Raw genomic sequence first — 10,946 nt, 5'->3', positions numbered from 1 at the left:
CCTACTCAAGAGCCTTAAAAAAAGAATAATTGTGGGGCAGATTCAGTGAGGAACCAAAGGTTCAGTGCTCAGTGGATATGTTTGCCACCTCGGGTTCAGTACTAAAGAAACAAGTACAGGGCAAGCGACAGAGTAGGCAACATTCACTGGCCTCACAAACATTGAGTCTGACAGAATCGCAGTGATGTAACAGCACGAAAAGAGGCCACTCAGCCCCTCATGTCTGCCTGAGCTCCATGTGTGGTTAAATCATCCTATGTAGTTATATCCCCTTTTCTCCCTAACCTGTACCTCTGCATGTTTCGAAAGTCCCTTCCAAGCACGTCTACTGAACCTACCTTTGACAACTCTCTCACAGTCCAGACCCAACCACACATGGCATGACAAGATTTTCGCTCCTGTCAATTTTGCTTCTTCTTGCCAGTGCCTTCGATCTGGTGCCCACTCTGTTCCTGGCCCTTCTGTCAGTGGGAACAGCTTCTCTCTCTCTGGGACGCTCAATATTGTTGAACACGTTGATTAAGTCATTCAGTACAGAGAAAGTCCTTTGGCCCATCAAAAATATGCTACTACCTACATTTCTCTGCAAATGTATACACAAGATGAGGATCTTGGTGGATAAGGCCAACACTTACTACCCATCCCTAATTGACTGGAAGAATGGCTAAGAGTTAATCACATTATTGGGGATCTGGAGTCACATGAGAGCCAAACCAGGTACAGGCAACTGTTCCCTTCCTGAAAGGGCAGTAGCAAATCAGATGAGTTTTCCCAACAATTAACATCATTACACTCCAAGTTTTGTCCTGGACTCAGTACCACTGCCTTCCATAGCCAAATTCGTACCCAAGCCTACAGACCATTACCTGGGTTACCAGAGTCCAGTTGTACTATCACTAGGCCACCACCTCTCTTCCCTTTCCAGAGAAAATCCTTCCTAAAGTGTGGTGTCTGGGTATCTGGATGCAGTGGTCTGACTGAATTCTCCCTTTACGACATGCGGAATCTCTGATGCAGTGGAAGAGAACTGGAAGAATGAAGATCCTAGAGTACTCGCCAACCCACTCCAACTGGTCATCCGGGCTTTGCACTTCATTCCCCAGAGACACAAATTGATGGCGACATCTTGGACTGGCGGTCAAGCAGGCAGTGAAATCATTGATGGAGGGGCACGACACATTGGCGCTGAACTTGCCATCATTGGTGGCAATTGTGAAGATGTCCAACCCATATTCATGGGAAGGACAGCACTATATTTATAGCCACGAGGTGTCAGATTTGGTGTTGGTCCCGCCATGGCATTTTCAGAAATCCTAGTCATTCAATGGTTTTGGGGCATGGGGAGTTGTGTGTAACGAACTACCAGACAGGGTGGGAGTCAGGGCTTTAGTTAAATGCTTGAGCCAGAAGCAGCGTTGGGTGCCATCATTTCAGTTCCTGCTCCCACCAGAAACAGCTCTGCTGTAATCGTTTTGAATGGTGAAGCAGTGTGGAAGGCTCGAATGGCCTACCCCCGCTGGTATTTTGGTAATGCAAACAAGGACAGGGCTTATACAGTTACAGGGACCTGGGAAGTGTAATAGCACAAACAGGCCTAGGGGCTCAGGTACGTAATTCTTTGAAATTTGCCTCACAGGTAGACAGGGTGGTTTAGATTAGGTTAGATTCCCTACAGTGTGGAAACAGGACCTTTGGCCCAACAAGTCCACACTGCTCCTTGATATATCCCACCCAGACACATCCCCCTATAACCGACACACCCCTGAATACTACATGCAATTTAGGACAGCCAATCCACCTCACCTGCACATCTTTGGACTGTGGGAGGAAACTGGAGTACCCGGAAGAAACCCACGCAGACACGGAATAATGTGCAAACTGCACACAGGCAGTCGCCCAAGGGTGGATTTGAACCCAGGTCCCTGGCACTGTGAGACTGCAGTCTGAACCACTGAGCCACCGTGCCGCCCCAAATAAGAAGACATTTAGTATGTTAACCTATGAGACCAGTTTTTTTGACATAAGCAGCCTGGAAAAAAATACTCTCTCCACCCTATCCATGTCTCTCATAGTTGTATATACTTCTATCAGGCCACCCCCTCAACCTCAAGCACTCAAACGAAAACAATTCAAGTCTACCCAACCTCTCCTTATAACAAATATGCTCCAGTCCAGCGCTCCAGAAGAGGCCCCACCAATATCCTGTACAATCTCTACATGACGTCCCAACTCCTGTACTCAAAGGCCTGTGAAGGCAAGTGTGCTAAATGCCTTTTAACCATCCTGACTATCTATGACAGAGACTTCAAACCCCTAGGCCCATCTGTTCTACAACACTATCCAAGGCCCTACCATTAATTGTATAGCCCTACCCTTGTTTGTTCTAGCAAATGCAATCGATCACATTTATCCAGATTGAATTCGTTCTGCCATTTTTCAGCCCATTGACCCATTTGATCATGGTCCTTTTATAATCTTACAAAATCTTCTTCAGTCTACACACCACCAATTTTGGTGTCATCTGCAAACTTACCAACTATGCCTTCTATATTTTCATCCAAATCATTTATATAAATGAGAGACGGCCCGTGATTTTATAAACATCTATAAGTTCACCCCTCAGCCTCTGATTCTCCAGGGGAGAAAAGCCCCAGCCCATTCTGCTTCTCCCTATAACTCAAACCCTGCAACCCTAGCAATATCTTGTAATTTTTTTCTGAACCCTTTCAGTTTAATATCTTTCCTGTAGCAGGGAAACCAGAATTGTGTGCAGTATTCGAAAAGTGGCCTAACCAATATTTTACAGAACTTCAGTATTGCTGACAAAAGACACATTTCTGGCTCGCACTCATCAGGACAGTCTGCAAGAATACCAATTCAAGGGCAACACCATTCTCATGGCACACTGTACACTCTCTCCACATACATTGGCATTCTTACAAAGGTTCTGAGGCAAGGTGGGAAGCTGCTAAAAACATTTCTCAACTCCAATGTGGAACCCAAAGGAACAATTTTCAAAGTTGCTGGCAGTGAGGGCTATATTGGTGAACGGCAAAAATAATGTGGAAAAGGTAGCAGAGAGCAGGCTCATAAGTGGTGGCTCAGGACTGAATGAGGTGAAGAGTGAGGCAGAGCAGATCCAAATCAGGCGGCAGTTCCCATTATCACTGAGCTCAGGACTGGACATTGAGATGAGGAGTTGGCTAAGTTGGCAAAGGAACAATGATCCTCAGTGCACCAGAGTTGTTCAGAAATTTCCATTGGCTGAGGCAGCAAGAGTCGAGATACTCCGACGGTGGGATTCAAAGTCCAGGTTGCTCGTCAAGGAGTCTGTTCCTTTTCGAGGTCCCCCTTACACATGAGATACAGAGACATACCACGGAGCGTATCCCCTCTCCCAAACAAAAAGCAAAATTTCAATCTGGAGACTTCATAGTTATACTTCCAGACAGACAACCCTAAAACATCCGGAAAAAGTTCTTGCCAAAATATCAAAGTGAACTTTAATAAAGGTTTATGAGCCTGGATGCAGTTATTAATCTGATTACAGTTTTGTTGATTTGGACGGTATTGTTAATAAGGCGAAGGTAGAGTACAAGGTCACTCCCTGCGTCATGTTTGCAAGTGTGGAGTATTTTGGAAGAATCTTTTGTGTATGTGCCTGGTCATACAGAACAATCGATTAATGCACGTCCTGGAGATCATTTGTGTCCCCTGGTGGGAGACTTGAGTTTTTTTGGTGAATAGGGGATTTCTATCAAGGTTACAACAGCTCACTTTCAGTTGTAAATTGTACAGATTGTTAAGGCTGAACAGCACTGCAAGATTCAGACAAATCTCATTAAAACTAATCAATCAATATTATCACTGTGTAATACAGTCACTGATTAGCACAGAGGAAATTAGCTACTGATATTTTATCACAGGCAGGTTTCACGACAATTCACTTTCAAAATAGGAACAAGGAGCAAACTAGGCCGTTCAGCCTCTCAAGTCTGCGGCACCATTCAATACGATCCATTTGTGCCCTCACCTCTGCTTCCTCACCTACCCCAACAATAAACCTTGATGTCCCTTTTGTCACCCCCTCATTGCAGAAAGAGATTGCTGTGCCAAGTGTGTTTTTAATGATGAGGGCTTCCCTGGCTAGGCCAGCATTTGTCGCCCATCCCTAATTGTCTAGAGGGCAGTTAAGAGTCAACCACGTTGCTGTCAGTCTGGACTCACATGTAGACCAGACCAGGTAAGGATGGCAGTTTCCTTCCCTAAAGGACATTATTGAACCTGATGGGTCTTTCAAACTGTTGACTACAGGCTCATGGTCAGCAATGGACTTGTAATTGCAGAATTTATTTTGTTTATTTAATTCAAATTCTACTATTGGCCACAGCAGGATTCGAACTGGAGCCCCTGGATGAACAGTCCAGCAAGAATACCACTAGGCCACTGCCTCTCCAAAGAGGAAGGTAAAGACACCAGAGTTGTGCCACCTTTCATTAGAAAGAGATGACTGCTGCTGGTGGCTTAACATGAGTGTCAGCACACCTCAGGTGAAGGAGGAGGCCATGAGGGTAGGATCCTCTAGGTAACATCAGCAGTGTGGGAATGGAACCCATGATGTTAGCATTACTCTTGCATTGCAAACCAGCATTCCAGCCAACTGAGCTAACTGGCAGCCACTGCACTGCGCCTGCTCAAATTGTACTTCACGTTTCAGGGTGAAAGTCATGGACCCCTGCGCTCTCACTGAGCTCTTGAAAACTTTCAAGCTGTCACTTCAGAAAGGCATCGCAGCAGGGACAGCTTAGGGGGCACAGATGTAACATTTTCACTCATGGCATATCTGACTTCCCCACACCCCCATTCCCCTCCCCTACCTACCAGCAACCGCATCCCCCCCCCACCCCGACCCCAAAACCACTTATGTCGAAGGTGTGCATCAAGACGGCTGACAGAAAGAATTTTAACGTGGCCCAGGGGTCTTGCTGAAGGATAGAATTTACCTCACGCACTAATCCATCTTTGCCTATCTCCTGCAGCCCTGGAAGCTCTTCTGAGCACTTCCTGTTCCTTTTGACCACTGCTGGATCTGATCTACTTTCTGTCCACATGTGGAGTTTTTTTAAGAACAGGCAACTGTGTGCTTCGTTTGTTTACTCATTCCAATTTTTAAACTCGCCCACCACAAACTCTCTTTCGGGTTGAATCAGAAACATGATTTATTAAGCCTGGGGAATGATTGATATAACTCGCACACGCATCACAAGGTAGAAAATAAGAAAAGGAAGATTTGCTAATTCGGAATCACCAAAGCTTGAACATTAATGCACATGACTGTCAGAGCACAGAAAGTTAGTGTCCAGTAAGGATTCTTTCCTGGAGGAACTCAGATTCGGCAGGGATCAGTTAGCCAAGGCAGGGGTTGATGAGTTCATTAACAAATCCACAACGGCACGGCTGTGTGAGGTTGCTTTGTCCACTCTTCAGTTAAAAACGAGGTTTCTTTCTGAATTATGGTGAGACCGTTTCCTCAAGGCAGGCTTCGCTGTTAGAATGGATCCTGGCTATTTTGCTGCTTGTCTTGCAGGCTCAACTCACTTGACACAAACTGAGTGTTACCAGCAGGGAAAATACTCAGCAGATTGAGGCAAAGCTTCAGTAATGTACAACTAATGTTTATAAAGACCAGGGGATTTTCAGTGACGGGTATAGGAGTCAGTTTCACTGATCAATACATTGCTCACTTTCGGAGATTAATGGGGCTATGAGCACCATTGCAATTATACTGAGGCTTTCTAGTCTCAGATTATGGCCCAGTAGCACCTTTACAGGCACAAGACTTTTCAATAACTTTCATTGTTACCAGTTACTGCTGGAGAGACATACAATTTTAATGCTCCATCATGGTCATCACTTGGAATGTCCATGCAATTCCAAGTGTGTTAAACTCTGGAATCTGAGCTGCTAATTGCTGACTGAAACTGCCCAGAAATTGTCATCAATTTGTATCATGCAGTTGGGTGGCTATGTTTTAGTTCAGCAAGATCCATTTCAAAACCAAACAATTTTTGATTCCCATCTGGCCTTACTGATGTGATGTCAGTGAAAGTAAATGGAATGAGCTTATTGTCAGATACGTCTGACTGTCGTACAGTTATGCAGCTGGTTCAGAGCCTAAGTGCTCTGGAGGAGTAGCCACTTTGGAGAGGTCTTCCAGCAAAGTCGGTGCCTTGTGAAAGCGAATGTGAAAGGGAGTTGAATCTTTCTGAAGGGGATAGGAAGAAAACTGACAGAGAAATGCTGGACATTCTTCACCATGGAGACCAAAGGTCAGGAATGAATTAACTCATGCCTTGATATCGTGGGGCAATTTGCGACGTGCATAAAGTCCTCATCATAGAATGCCTGCAGTGTGGAAACAGGACATTCAGCCCATCAAGTCCTCACCCATCCCCCAAAGAGCTCCCTCCATCCTTATAACTCTGGCTATGGCTATGGCTAATCCACCCTAACCTGCACATCCCCGGGCACTACAGGACAATTTAGCACAGCCAATCCACGCTAACCCACACATCCCTAGGCACTACGGGGCAATTTAGCACGGCCAATCCACCCTAACCCACACATCCCTGGGCACTACAGGACAATTTAGCACGGCCAATCCACCCTACGCTGCATATCCCTGGGCACTTCAGGACAATTTAGCATGGCCAACCCACCCTAAGCTGCATATCCCTGGGCACTACAGAACAATTTAGCATGGCTAATCCACCCTAACCTGCCCATCCCTGGCACTACGGGGCAATTTAGCATGGCCAATCCACCCTAACCGCACATCCCTGGCACTATGGGGCAATTTAGCACGGCCAATCCACCCTAACCGCACATCCCTGGGCACTACGGGACAATTTAGCATGGCCAATCCACCCTAACCTGTACATCTTTGGACTCTGGGAGGAAACCAGAGGAGACCCACACAAAACATCCAAACTCCACACAGACAGGCACCCAGGGGTAGAATTGAACCTGGGTCCCTAATAGGGAGGCAGTAGGGTTAATCATTTATCTACCCAAGGTGGGAAGATGACAAGGCAATAAAAATGTTTCCTCTTAGGGGGTGAGTCCAGCACTAGGGAGCCATTATTTAAAACTTCAGGTTGGGGTTGCTTGTTAGGACAGAGATCCGGGGAACTTCTTTCACTTCAAGGCTTTGGAAGTGCCTCATACATCAGTGGATGTTAAGGGTCAGTGGGTGTTTTTAAAGCGGAGGTAGATTTGTGTTGGGCATGGTGAATGAAAGACAATTGGGAGGGGATGAGAATGTGGAATTCAAAAGATAAAATAAGTCCATGATCTTCTTGAATGGCAATGATGAGCCAAATGGCCTACTTCTACTCCCAATATGCATGTTTGTAACCACTAGCAGTGTTACTCTAAAGCCAGCAAAGGTTACTAGTTTCACTGACAGCCACTGAAACTCTGAATGTGGCACTAAACTGATCAAAGATCATTACTCCTCCAATGCACTGCTCTGGAAAACACTAACTTTTGGCTGTTCTCGTCACTGACTCGAGACTGACCTATCTCAGGCCAACTCTTCACTTCCCTGATACTGACCATCACGGTGCTCTCACCATTCTGCCCACTCTCCAACTGGACAAATACGTCCTCGCTCACATCCCCAAGGCCAGCCTCTTCGATTTCTTCTTCTCTCGGATCTTCACGTGCCCAGGTTCCTCTTCTCTGCACCGACGGCTCAGGATGGCTGTGATAACGGTTCCAGGGTTGAGCAATGTTGGTTGCCTGAATGGATTAGGGTGAGGTCTGTTCTCCTCGGAGGAGAGAATGTTGGGAGGAAATCCAATTAAGGAATCTGGACAGAGTGGAGAGGAAGAACTGTTCCTGATGTTGGAAGGATTGAGAGTCCAGAAGAAAATAGATCTAGAGTAATTGGCAAAAGGACAAATGGTAAAATGAAGATATCTGCTGTAATTGTACCTGCATCCACCACTCCATCAGAAAGTTCATTCCATACGCGAACGACTCTCTGTGAGAAAAAGCTTCTTTTTTGACATAAGTGTCTCTCCTCTCACCTTAAAAATGTGCTGCTAGTCTTGAAATTCCCAATCATAAAAGACAACTACCATCAACTCTCGACCTCTCATGATTTTATTAAGCTCTCTAAGGGCACTGCTCAACCTCCTGAGCTCCATTGAACAAATTTCCAACCTATCCAGTCTTTCCTGTAAACTCAAAACTTTCTTTCCCGCCTCATCCTGGTAAATCTCTTCTGAAGCCTTCCCAGCTTAATAATATCCTGTCTAAAACTGGGCGATCAGAACTGGACACTGTATTACAGAAGAGGCATCACCAGTGTCCTGTACTAACTTAACATATCATCCCCACTCCTATACTCAAAGCTCTGAGCAATGAAGGCAAGTGTGCCAAATGCCTTTTTAACCACTCGATTTATACACTGATATTTACACCAGTGCTGGTGGAATTCCTTGAAGAACACAGCCTCAGTGTCTGTTTCTATTTATTTCAAAGATTGGGATGACACTCGTAAGAATCTCTCAGTGACAGACTTTATTGGGGAATTAGTTTCAACGTGTGCAGATCAAGATCTTGCCCGTGATATCCAGCACATGGACAATGTTTTCTGTGGGATTTAAGCATCACAGCCTTCAGAAATTTATCGTGTATTTTTTCATTCCAGAAGTTTGGATCAGGATAAACAGGAACTCCACGTTTGCAATTTGTCCCCATAGTGTTTTATTCCCTTGCTGATTGAAACTCTGTCTGCTACAACCTTGAATGCACTTAGTACGCCCACCTTGATTGCTGTCTGAGGACAGCAATGGCCTCGTGGTGTCATTGCTAGATTATTAAAATTGTCAGGGAAAGTAATAAATAGATGTAAGAGTCGGCTCTTCAGCCCCTCAAGCCTGCTGGAACATTCAATCTAATCACGAGTTGTCCTTTATCTCAACACCATGTTCCCATTGTTTTCCCATATCCCTTGACACCTTTGATATCAAGAAATCTCCCTGTTGCTCTCTGAAGTATGTTCAGTTCATTGGCTCCACAGCTTTATATGGTGGGGATTTCCACACAGTCAGCAGGCTCTGAGTGAAAACATTTATTCTCACTTGAGTTTGACATGGAACATATAACATCGAACATTACAGCACAGTACAGGCCCTTCAGCCCAAGATGTTGCTGGCATACTATTCTACTCTAAGGTCCAAATAATCTGCATGCCCTTCATTTTTTCTGTCATCCATGTGCCTATCCAAGAGAAGGTTAAATGTCCATCATGTGTCTGACTCAATGAGCACCGTTGGCAGTGCATTCCACCGACCCACTACATGATCTGCCTTTGGTCAGGGAAACGTGAGATTCCGTGATGGAAAGAATAGAAGGGCTGAATGTTATGTAAATGGAGAAAGACTGCAGAAAGCTACAGCAGAGAAGGATTCAGGAGTCATCAGGCATGTATCACAAAAAAGGGAGCAGCCAAATTCAATACATAACGGTGGGAGGGGAAATCAGCTGTTGGCCGTTTTATTGCTCAGAATGGAGTACAAAACGGGGAGGTTTTGTTAAAACTGTACAAGGCACTGGTCAGCATGCCCCTGGAATATTGTGAACAGTTTTGAGCCCCATTCTCCCAGGAAAAATATGCTGGTATTGGAGAGAGCCCGGAGAACGTTTGCACATCTGATACTGTCTTATGAGGAGACGTTGCTGGATTTGGGCCTATCGTCATCAGACTTTAGACAAATGAAAGGCATAATTGTGGAAACATATACGACTATTCTCGTTTTGGAGAGGTTGGATATTGTGAAATTATTTCCTCTTGCGGGAGTGTCCAGTAACAGAGGGTATCAACTGAGATGAAGAGATGAGGAAGAGCCCCCTGTCTCAGAAGACAGCGAACGTGTGAAATTCTTTTCCACAGATGGCTGTCAAGTTGTCAAGTGCCCTGAACAAAGGCTACTTCCGTATTGCCTAAAATATAGAACCTGACAGACGTAGGTCACCTGGCCCTTCATACCTTCTCTGCCTTTCAGAATAAAGGCCATTGGATGCTGTAAATAGGGAACAAAAACAGAAGTTGCTGGAAAATGTCAGCAGGTCCAGCAGCATCTGTGAAGACAGAGTCAGGGGTAATGTTTCAGGTCCAGCGACTCTTCCTCAGAACTGTTCTGAAGAAGGGTCACTGGATTGGAAATGTTAACTCTATATTTTTCTTCACAGATGCTGCCAGGCCTGCTAAGCTTTTCCAGCAACTTCTATTTTTGTCCCACATTTCCATATGATCATTTCTGATACTCTCTGTCAATGGCATATTCCCACTCTCTCCGATATATATTTGGTGCACTTAAATGACAACATTTGTGCATCTGTTTAGCAAATATATCAGTGACCTGACCTCTGCAGTCTTCTGTGATCGACAATTCCATAGCTTGATCATCCTGTGAATGCAGAAATGTTTCCTGATCTCGGTAAAAATTGGTTACCTGTCTCCTTTCACTGTACAATGCTGCCATTCCCAGGATCTGCCTCACAAACCTTTACTTCACTCCCTCTAAGGAAAGGATACACCTTTCAGGGAGGGACAGCAAACCTGCATAAAACACTTGGACTGTGCTCTCATCAATGTCCTGCATAACTGCACTAAGTTATACCCTCATCATATGCTCACTGTCACGTGAATTTTCTTGAACATCAGGAGAATTGCTCAATGGGATGGGGAAAGGATCTAATGCAGGATGGGATAGAGGGCAGGAAGGAATACTAATGAGAAGAGTCAAAAATGCAGGTAATGTTGGTTATTCGTTCTGCAGATCTCGGGTTGTCATGGCCCCTGTGGTGTTATCACAAGATTATTCATCCAGAGAACCGGGGTCCTGGGTATCATGATCACAACAAGGTCAGCA

Source organism: Stegostoma tigrinum, chromosome 45 (genome assembly GCF_030684315.1).
Source record: "Stegostoma tigrinum isolate sSteTig4 chromosome 45, sSteTig4.hap1, whole genome shotgun sequence".
In the NCBI taxonomy this organism is placed as follows: Eukaryota; Metazoa; Chordata; class Chondrichthyes; order Orectolobiformes; family Stegostomatidae; genus Stegostoma; species Stegostoma tigrinum.
The sequence above is the reverse complement of the archived record's forward strand: the minus strand, read 5'-3'. Positions refer to the sequence as shown.